The 8,780-nt window shown below is 37.7% G+C and overlaps 1 pseudogene; it reads right to left on the bottom strand.

The window, feature by feature from the left end:
* Positions 1 to 3,439: 3,439 nt before the first annotated feature.
* On the bottom strand, positions 3,440 to 7,857 carry LOC110151470 (low molecular weight phosphotyrosine protein phosphatase pseudogene; annotated as a pseudogene).
* Between the last annotated feature and the right edge of the window lie 923 nt (positions 7,858 to 8,780).

Below are 8,780 nucleotides of genomic sequence, written 5' to 3'. Positions count from 1 at the left end.
CTTGGACTGGTTGACTATTTCCTTTCCCATGTTAGGGAAGTTTTCAGGTATCATCTCTTGAAATATTTTCTCAGGACATTTCTCTCTCTCTTCTCCTTCTGGGACCCCTATAATGCAAATATTGCCCCAGAGGTCTCATAGGCTATCTTCATTTCTTTTCATCCTTTTTTCTATATTCTATTCTGTGGCAGTGATTTCCACCATTCCATCCTCCAGGTCATTTATCTGTTCTTCAGCCTCAGTTATTCTGCTGCTGATTCCTTCTACTGTATTATTTACCTCTGTTTTTCAGTTCTTCTAGGTCTCTGGTAAACATTTCTTGCATCTTCTCAATCTTTGTCTTCATTTTTCCCCTGAGATCCTAAATCATCTTCACTATCATTCTGAATTCTTTCTAGAAGGTTGCTTACCTCCACTTCATTTAGTTGCTTTTCTGGGGTTTTATTTTGTCACTTCATCTAGGCCATAACTATCTGTAATGTGGTTTTTATTTGGTTTTTATTTTAGTTGCTGTGAGGTTATAGTTCTTCTTGCTTCTTCTGTCTGCCTTCTGATGGAGGAGGCTAAGAGTCCTGTGTAAGCTTCCTGATGGAAGAGACTGGTGGTGGGAAAAACTAGACTTTGCTCTGGTGGCAAGGCTTTGCTCAGTAAAGTTTTAATCTAATAATCTGCTGATTGTTGGGGTTGATCAGTCCCTGGTGCTCCCTGGTAGTTTTTTGGCCTCAGGCGACCCAACCCTCAGGTCTACTGGCTCTGTGGTCAGGTTAATGGTGACCTCCATGAGGGTTTACACCAAGGGGGCCTTCCCAGACTGCTGCCGCCAGTGCCCCCATCCCAGTGGTGAGCCCCTGGTGACCCATGCCTCCACAGGAGACCCTCCAACACTAGGAGGTAGTTTCAGGTCAATCTCCTGGTGAGTCACTGCTCTTTCCTCTGAGTCTTGGTGCATGCAAGGTTTTGTTTGTGCCCTCCACGACTGGAGTATCTGTTTCCCCTGTCCTCTGGAAGTCTTGTAATCAAATCCCACTGGCCTTCAAGGCCAGATTCCATGGGAATTCCGTCTCTTCTGAAGATCCCCAGGCTGGGAAGCCTGATGTGGGCTTCAGGACCTTCACAACAGTGAAAGAACGTCTTTGGTATTACTGTTCTCCAGTTTGTGGGTCACCCACTTGGTGGGTATGGGATTTGGTTTTATTGTGGCTGTGCCCCTCCTACCATCTTACTGTGGCTTCTTTGCCTTTGGACATGGAGTATCTTTTTCTGATAGGTTCCAGCATCCTCCTGTCGATGGTTGTTGTGATTTTGGTGCTCTCACAGGATGAGATGAGTGCAAGTTTTTCTACTCCGCCATCTGAAATGGGAAAAACAACTTTCACTTTAATTACTGATTTTCAAGCTATAAAGGTAGCTGAGAGAATGACAAATGCATTTTCTGGTGTCTTTTTCTGAGCATGATTTTTCTGGATTTTTCAGGAGATCTATGATTTACTAGAATTATTATTCTTTCTGTTGTTCAAAAGTTCACAGAGGAGTAGGAGTCCCTTCAAACTAGCTCTCATAACCTTATGACCAACCCCACTAACATTTGACAGCTTCTTGCTTCCTATCACCACACGTGTCACCTGTACTATCATCTGTACCATCTGTACCATCCCTGCCCCAGTCTTGGAATCGACTATTTCTTCAAGTAAGAATAGTATTAAAAACTAAGATGTGACATGAGTGCTACAGTGGTAATATTTGCTTCTAAAGACTAAAAATATTTTTCTCAAATGGTTTTTAATAAGCACTGGCAGCTGCAATCTCAAAGATGTGCTCACTGGATAAACTCTGGTATAGTTAGAATGCTTATTAAAGACAAATGTTTATAAAAAAGTAGAATAAAGTCCTCTTATGAAAAGTAAGAAATTTTTTTTGTTGCCATTGTTATAATGACGTCTTCTAAGTGACTTTTTACTTTCGAAAAAGTTCACTATTGAGATTTCGTGATTTCCAAATCTATGAAGAGATTGAAATACCAGCAGATTGTCACAGAATCTAAAAGGCATAAGTAAATAAAATGAGAAGGCTATAAAATCTTATAAGGGACAATTAAATCAGTATTCTTTAAAGAGAGTGTCACTATATATTGGCAACATATTTCTTAAGATACAGCTTGATTTGGTAGTGAATATTTCAAATAAATTTGCATCTGTATTTCCTGTGTGACCTTGTAATAGAAACACTAAACTAAAAGGGACCTTAAGACTTCCAAGAAACTCCAGATTTTTAAAGGTAGACATATTTTGAACAAATCTGACTGAATCTAATTTTTAAAAGACAAGTGGATTCAGCAATGACTTTTTCTATTCACATGCCCCTGGTCTGGAAAAATTGCTGTAAGAACAAAGTCAACTTAAAAAAATCCTAGAATTTGTCTGAGAATTGATATTTAAGACATATATATGAAAGAAAACAAGCTGGACATTTGTTTATGAACATAAAGGAACAGAAAACAGTAAGATATCACTTTGAGGTTATTAAACAATTACTGAATGGTTAGGGCACTAAGGTATAATTTTTGAAGTGCTTTACTTTCTATGTTCTAGTTTCAGTTAATAATTTTTTCTCAATTCTTTTTTATGAACATAGTTATCAAATTCTCAATTCACTTAGCCTTTCAAGTCTTCAGGATAAGAATCCCACGGAACAATTCCACAGGGAGCCAGACACATTTGCCCAGTCTTCTTGCCACGACCTCCCCAGAGTTTCTGCCTCTGCCACCCACAGTGGGAAACTCGCCTGCTCATCCTTCAGGCCCAAGCGGGTTCATGACTCAGTGTCCCCCTCCAGGGATCCTCATGATACTAAGGCCTGGAAGCTGTTCCTCTCAACTCTCTCTGCTTCTGAACGGCTGTCACTCAGCTGATCAGAGTCCTTCCAGGATTTTGGGTGACCAACTGTGAACAGGGCCGAAGACAGAGTCAAGAAGAGCTGTCCTCATGTAGTTCTCCACATGGGGTCCTGTCTTGGGGGTGCCGGCCCCAAGGAGGAGAAACTAGACCTCGCTGAAGACGGAGGGGAGGCAAGGCAAGGCTGCTGTGGCTCCAGGGTCACCAGCTTGCTCCATGAACAGATTACGAGCAACATGCTTACTTATGCACTTACTCATCAAGCTGCTGCCTGGCACTGAGCAGATGGGCAAACATCACGCATCATCCAAGAGGACGGTGGAGGCCATGCTTTCTGATTCATCTTCACTCCATAAACTGTCTAAATCAAGCATGCTTATTTATTATTCTGCCAAATAGACTGATTTTTATCTATAATTATTTTTTTAAAGTAAGAAACAGTGAGTCAACTGAAGAAAGGGCTCTGACCTTGAGCTAGGGAACTGTGACCCTGAGCTGAGCAAAGGGGCCTGTGGGGATACGTCTGGGCCTTGCAGGACTGGACCTGGTCATTGAACCTTCTCCAGAAAGGTTCTGCAGCTTCGCACACATTGCTCATAGATGGTCTCAAAGTCAGAGTTGTTACCCTAATAGCGATCTTCAATAATGAGTTGTTTCTGTGGCTCATAGCTCCCAAATAGTTCAATTTTTGCTTTGCGGTTTTTAACTTGATAACTTTTTCTATTCAAATCTCTCCAATTGATTTCATCCATATGTGCTACACAGTCAAAAGTGGCGGTCTTTTTAGGTAATCTGCTGGGCATATGACTCATGGGACTACCATGCTTTTTCATGGAAGCCTGTCCCCTGATAATCAGGAGGGTCTCTTAGTTCACACGTGGTTGTCAATGCATGGCCTATCCTCCAACTATCTGAAATGGTTTAATCAGTTACAGGTTTCCTAAAAACTGCTTCTGCAACAGGTGATAGACAGATGTTACCCAGACACACAGAGAGCACCAATTTGCTCATCTGCTAGGACACCCTCCCTCACTCCAAGGAGTAATAATTAAGATGCCTGAATGAATGACAATCTTGCCTTTGCATTAAAGTGAAATTAAAGGCAGCAAGTCTTCAGTTCCCAGCCATTTAGTTATTAGGTTTATCAGAGTTTAACAAAGTCTAAGAGTAGAAGAATTGTGCCTAAGTTCAGTTTTCTTTTCTTATATGGTATCTTTGTTAGGACACAGTTTTGAGGTTTATGAAAAAGCTTATAATTTGAGGGCCTTGGTTATCAAATGGCCAACATATATGTTTGGCCAACAGAGAGAAAATGGAACTCTTTCAATTCAGAAATTTCAGCCACAGTCATCATTGAATAATGTCTCCAGAACTTTTTACTTATTGTTGAACAAAGAAGCAGAATATAAAAATGTTTACATTTAATGAATGCTTTTTTTGGATTCTCTTTGAAATGGATCCTTTTCACTTTGCTAGAGCTTTAAATTTCTTAAAGTGTATAGCTATTTTCTAGTCCTCTATTGTCAGGGTAGGTTTTATATCATCTTTTTTGTTTCTTTTTTTCTTTTGTACTTTTTAATTTGTTTTGTGGCTTGTGATTGATGGGTAAATATTTCTTAGAAATTTGGGGAATAGAATGATGCAGATTATTTGGAATAGATATTAATTATTGTTCAAAGAAACCCACATTCCACTTCAGACTTTTGAGGTCTGCCCACCTTCAATCATGTTATTTCAGACAAGAGAGTTTAAATTCAATATAGAATAAAGATAAGTGAAATAAATAATTTATGGAAGTAAGGAATACTTTCTACTTAGTGTCTGTGTTGTCCATCTGGTAGAAGGACATACACTAGAAAACTTAACTATTAAATAAGAAATAACTTGCCCTTCACATCAAATTGAATAGCTATAGGTTCAAATTAGAGATTTTTGGCTAAATATTATTCTCTTTGATTCATATCTCTTAACCACAGGCGTGTGCATATCTTTATGCACACTATATATCTGTTGTCAGTTACTATGAGCTGAAGACTAAAAACCATGTTATTAAACTTCTTCAACCCCAGAATTCCCTGAGGCTAGGAAGGAAATTAGGGACCTCCACTGTCCCAGGAAAGTGTTCACCTACTTTTAAAACTACTTTGCTACTCTATGATACATGGGTGTCTTCATTTCAGTTTTTATGAAGCCCTTGGACTCAACTGTCTCCATGTTTTCATTTGAAGCCATTCTTATGATTTACAAACCACATGTTCGTGCTCCAGGCAGGGTTGATGCATTGTCTTCATACCTTACGTAGAAGCCTTGGTGTCAGTCACACCACAAAACCTCACAAGGATGAGGTCAGTTTGTTCTGAGTAGCACAGTGCTAGGAGAAACTTTTCATTATGTTTCCTACAGTTCTTTAAACAACCAAAACATGGTTCATCCATAACTAATTCCTGTGATTTACAATGCTGAGGGTTTTAACAACAATATTTGCTGAATAGTACTGTAAGTTTAACAACCTCTTACTTCTAATTTGAGAATATTTACATTCCAGATGAGAAATTATATTAATAGAAAAGTTTTATTTTAAAAATATAAACTGCATGGAAACATATTAATGAAAATAAACAGATTTTTCTCCATAAAGTTAACTCGTTTCTGAAAGTTTAAGGATTTATATATCTCTATGCATTATATTGTTTTTAATTCAGTTTTTCTTAACTAATGAAAAATAGAATTCAAATAACAAAATCTAAATCTCAGAATTTTAGATATTGCAATGCTTTGCTTTGAAAATTTTACAATTATTACAATGTTCTATAATAATAAAAATCTTAGAAAATCTGGGAAAAAATGTATCTAAGGTGAGGTTAATAGAGATGAGCTGAATTTTCACAAATGTGATAAAGAGTTGATAGAAATGTAAGGACATTAAAATCATAAGAAAGATTTATCTAGTCAGTAATGCATGACCTTAAATCTAACATTTTCATATGTGTTTTACAAATTTTGGAAGAATTTTTAAAGAATATTCCAAAGCAACCCAAAAGTCAACACTCTGTGAAGGATGATACAGTAATGTAAACATGTGATGGTCATCAACAATGAGCTTATTAGAAGGTATTTGAAAAAATGCAAATTTGCAAAAAAAACTGACTTCCAAAATTATATCTTAAATTTGAATTGGCTTTATATCTTAATATTACTATATATTATAGATATATATTAATTAATTTAACAAAGACTTAGTAAATTCTATGTTCCAGGCACTGTAACAGGCATTGGGGATATAGATTAACATAATTGCGCTAAGTTGGCAATGGATTTGTATAGCAATTAAATGTAATTTTGGCTATAAGTAAGGAAAACCTGACTATTAGTACTTTAAATGAATAGTTGTCACTTCCTGAGGACTTTTGGAGTTAGGAGGCTGCTGGTTTTAGGTCAATGGCACCAAATGATGGAAGCTTTCTTATGGTCATTTTTCATGCTTGCAAGTTTCAGGCATTGGTATTGTGACTACTTTAAAAAGAGCTGTGCTAATGCTATCTTTTCTTTCTATCAGGAAAGTAAACACCTCCTTATATATTGTGTGTATTAATTGTATGGTATTGTGTGTATTAATTGCTCAACTACCTAGAAAAATTCCATTTATTTATTATTGGCCAAAACTTGTCACATGCCCACTTTTAGCTGCAATGGGAACTATAACTGAGTATTTAGTTTTTTTAACTTCTGTGATGGAGATGGATGGAATATTAAATTGGGTTAGTTTGTCAATAAGGTTTACTGTAATCCCCTTCCCACTTGAAAAGTAATAACATATATGTTAAGGAATCCAGCTATATTCTTCAGCACCTAGAGAGTGATATGATTGATAAACTTTTTTATATTCTAGCAATTGTGGTATAGCAGGAAAAAAAGCTCTACTAGGAAGTTAGGGTAAACTTGCGAAGATAAAGTAGAAGTTATTGCAGTAGAATTTCTGTGTATTTTTAAAGAGAAGAGGGTGGTTTTAACATGGAATAGAATTATTTTTTTTTGTCTTTGTAGGAGTTAAATACTTATACTTTAAACATTTTTTTCACTTTTTCAAAAGTGTCTTCTATTCAAATGAGCAGGAATTAGGTATTGTGTGTATTAATTGCTCAGTTGGGTCTAACTCTTTGCAACCCCATGGACTGCAGCCCACCAGGCTCCTCTGTCCATGGAATTTCCAGGAAAGAATACTGGAGTAGGTAGCCATTCCCTTCCCCAAGGGATCTTGCTGACCCTGAGATTGAATCCAGGTCTCTTGCATTGCAGGTGGATTCTGAACTACCAGGGAAGCCTCCCCCCTGCCCCCGCTGCAATTTTCAGATACTATAAAAATTCAGTTGTTGAGGAGGAAACTGAGGCAGACTGACCCCCACTTCAGGCCTCTATGCTAGCCCGAGGTCTAGCCTAAATCCTCCTGCCCTTTAGCTCTTTAGCTTCTGAGTTGCATGTAGGCAGCCTTCTGCCAGGGAGGGTCTCAGAAGCCCATCTGGGGGCCTGCATCAGGAGTTAGATATTGTTTTATCTTAACTATAAACAGAAAGTTTTACAATGGCAGTTTCTATTAGACAAGCTATTATTTAGAGAAGTATAATACATTCTTGGTGAAGAAATTCACCTAGTTGAAGGCACTGGAGAGAGATCCAAAGCAGGCAGAAATAGGAATATAGACACTTGAAAAAGGAAACTGCACTGGGTGTGTTTTACAGTTAAGAATTTTCTGCCGGTGGGCATTCTCCTTAAGAGTGACATGGAATGGCTGGAATTCAAGCACAAAGTTGCAGCCCTATTGGCTTGAGGAGTCAAAGAATGGAGTTCGATATTGCCAAGGTAGAAGATGAGTGAGGGGAAGCTTTCTGGAAAGGGAGATAACTGTGGTGGAGGCCCCCAAACCTGCAGGCAAACTCTACCATGATCGGCCCTTGAACTGCACATACATAGCGGAATGCACCAGACCTGTCAGAATGGAAAACTGAGTAGAGATTTCAGTTGCTTATTGAAGGAACCAGAGTTTGAAATTCAAGTCCAAAAAAGTTAACTGACTGCTAGAACAAAAATCAACACTACAGGAAAAACTGACCAAATACAGGCTGTCAAGATGCGTAATTCATAATGATCAGCATGAACTTAAATGTAAAGAAACAGGAAAACATGACCCATAGACAAGATAGAAAGCAGCAAAGAGAAACCAACCACAAGATGACTCAGATGTTTGAATTAATGAAAACGTTTTTCTTTTTAAGCTATTGTAAATATTTTCATGGGATGGAACAAAAATATGTCACAATAAATGAACAGATGGGGAATCTCAGCAGAAAATGGAAACTATAAAAGAAGACCAAATAAAAACTGTAAAACTGACAATGAAATATTTGAAATGAAAAATCTGAGCTGGATGGGCTTAATCCCAGATTGGAAATTAGAGAATGTGGGGAGAAAGCAATAGAACAGGGGGAAAACTAAAGGAAAAAATCCAGCTCCCAAAATAATATTGCTTAAATCAAAAGACTTGAGAGTTGAAATTACTCTTTGATCCATGAGTTGCAGAATAAATGGGTTAGCAGGCCTGAAAACATCAATCTCATTGTATATCTCTTGTATATTAGATCCCTTGGATGACCTGATACATGAGCAGTAATGAGTCAATGAGCAGTAATGATTTGAAAGGAATCTTTCTCTGAGTATTAGTGCTCAATAATGAGCTTAAAATGTTTTGTTCAGCAAACCATATTGTAAACAGATGTGCTATCATCCAGGCTTTGTCATTTCATTGATAGGGAAGAATTGTTAAGGACTTAGAATTTTCAGAATGTCAAAATGAGCATTGGCTTCAACCTAAAGTCACCAGCTGCATTAGCTTCT

Source organism: Odocoileus virginianus, chromosome 19, assembly GCF_023699985.2.
Source record: "Odocoileus virginianus isolate 20LAN1187 ecotype Illinois chromosome 19, Ovbor_1.2, whole genome shotgun sequence".
In the NCBI taxonomy this organism is placed as follows: Eukaryota; Metazoa; Chordata; class Mammalia; order Artiodactyla; family Cervidae; genus Odocoileus; species Odocoileus virginianus.
Note: the sequence above shows the minus strand (reverse complement) of the source record. Positions and strands in the feature narration are given on the sequence as shown.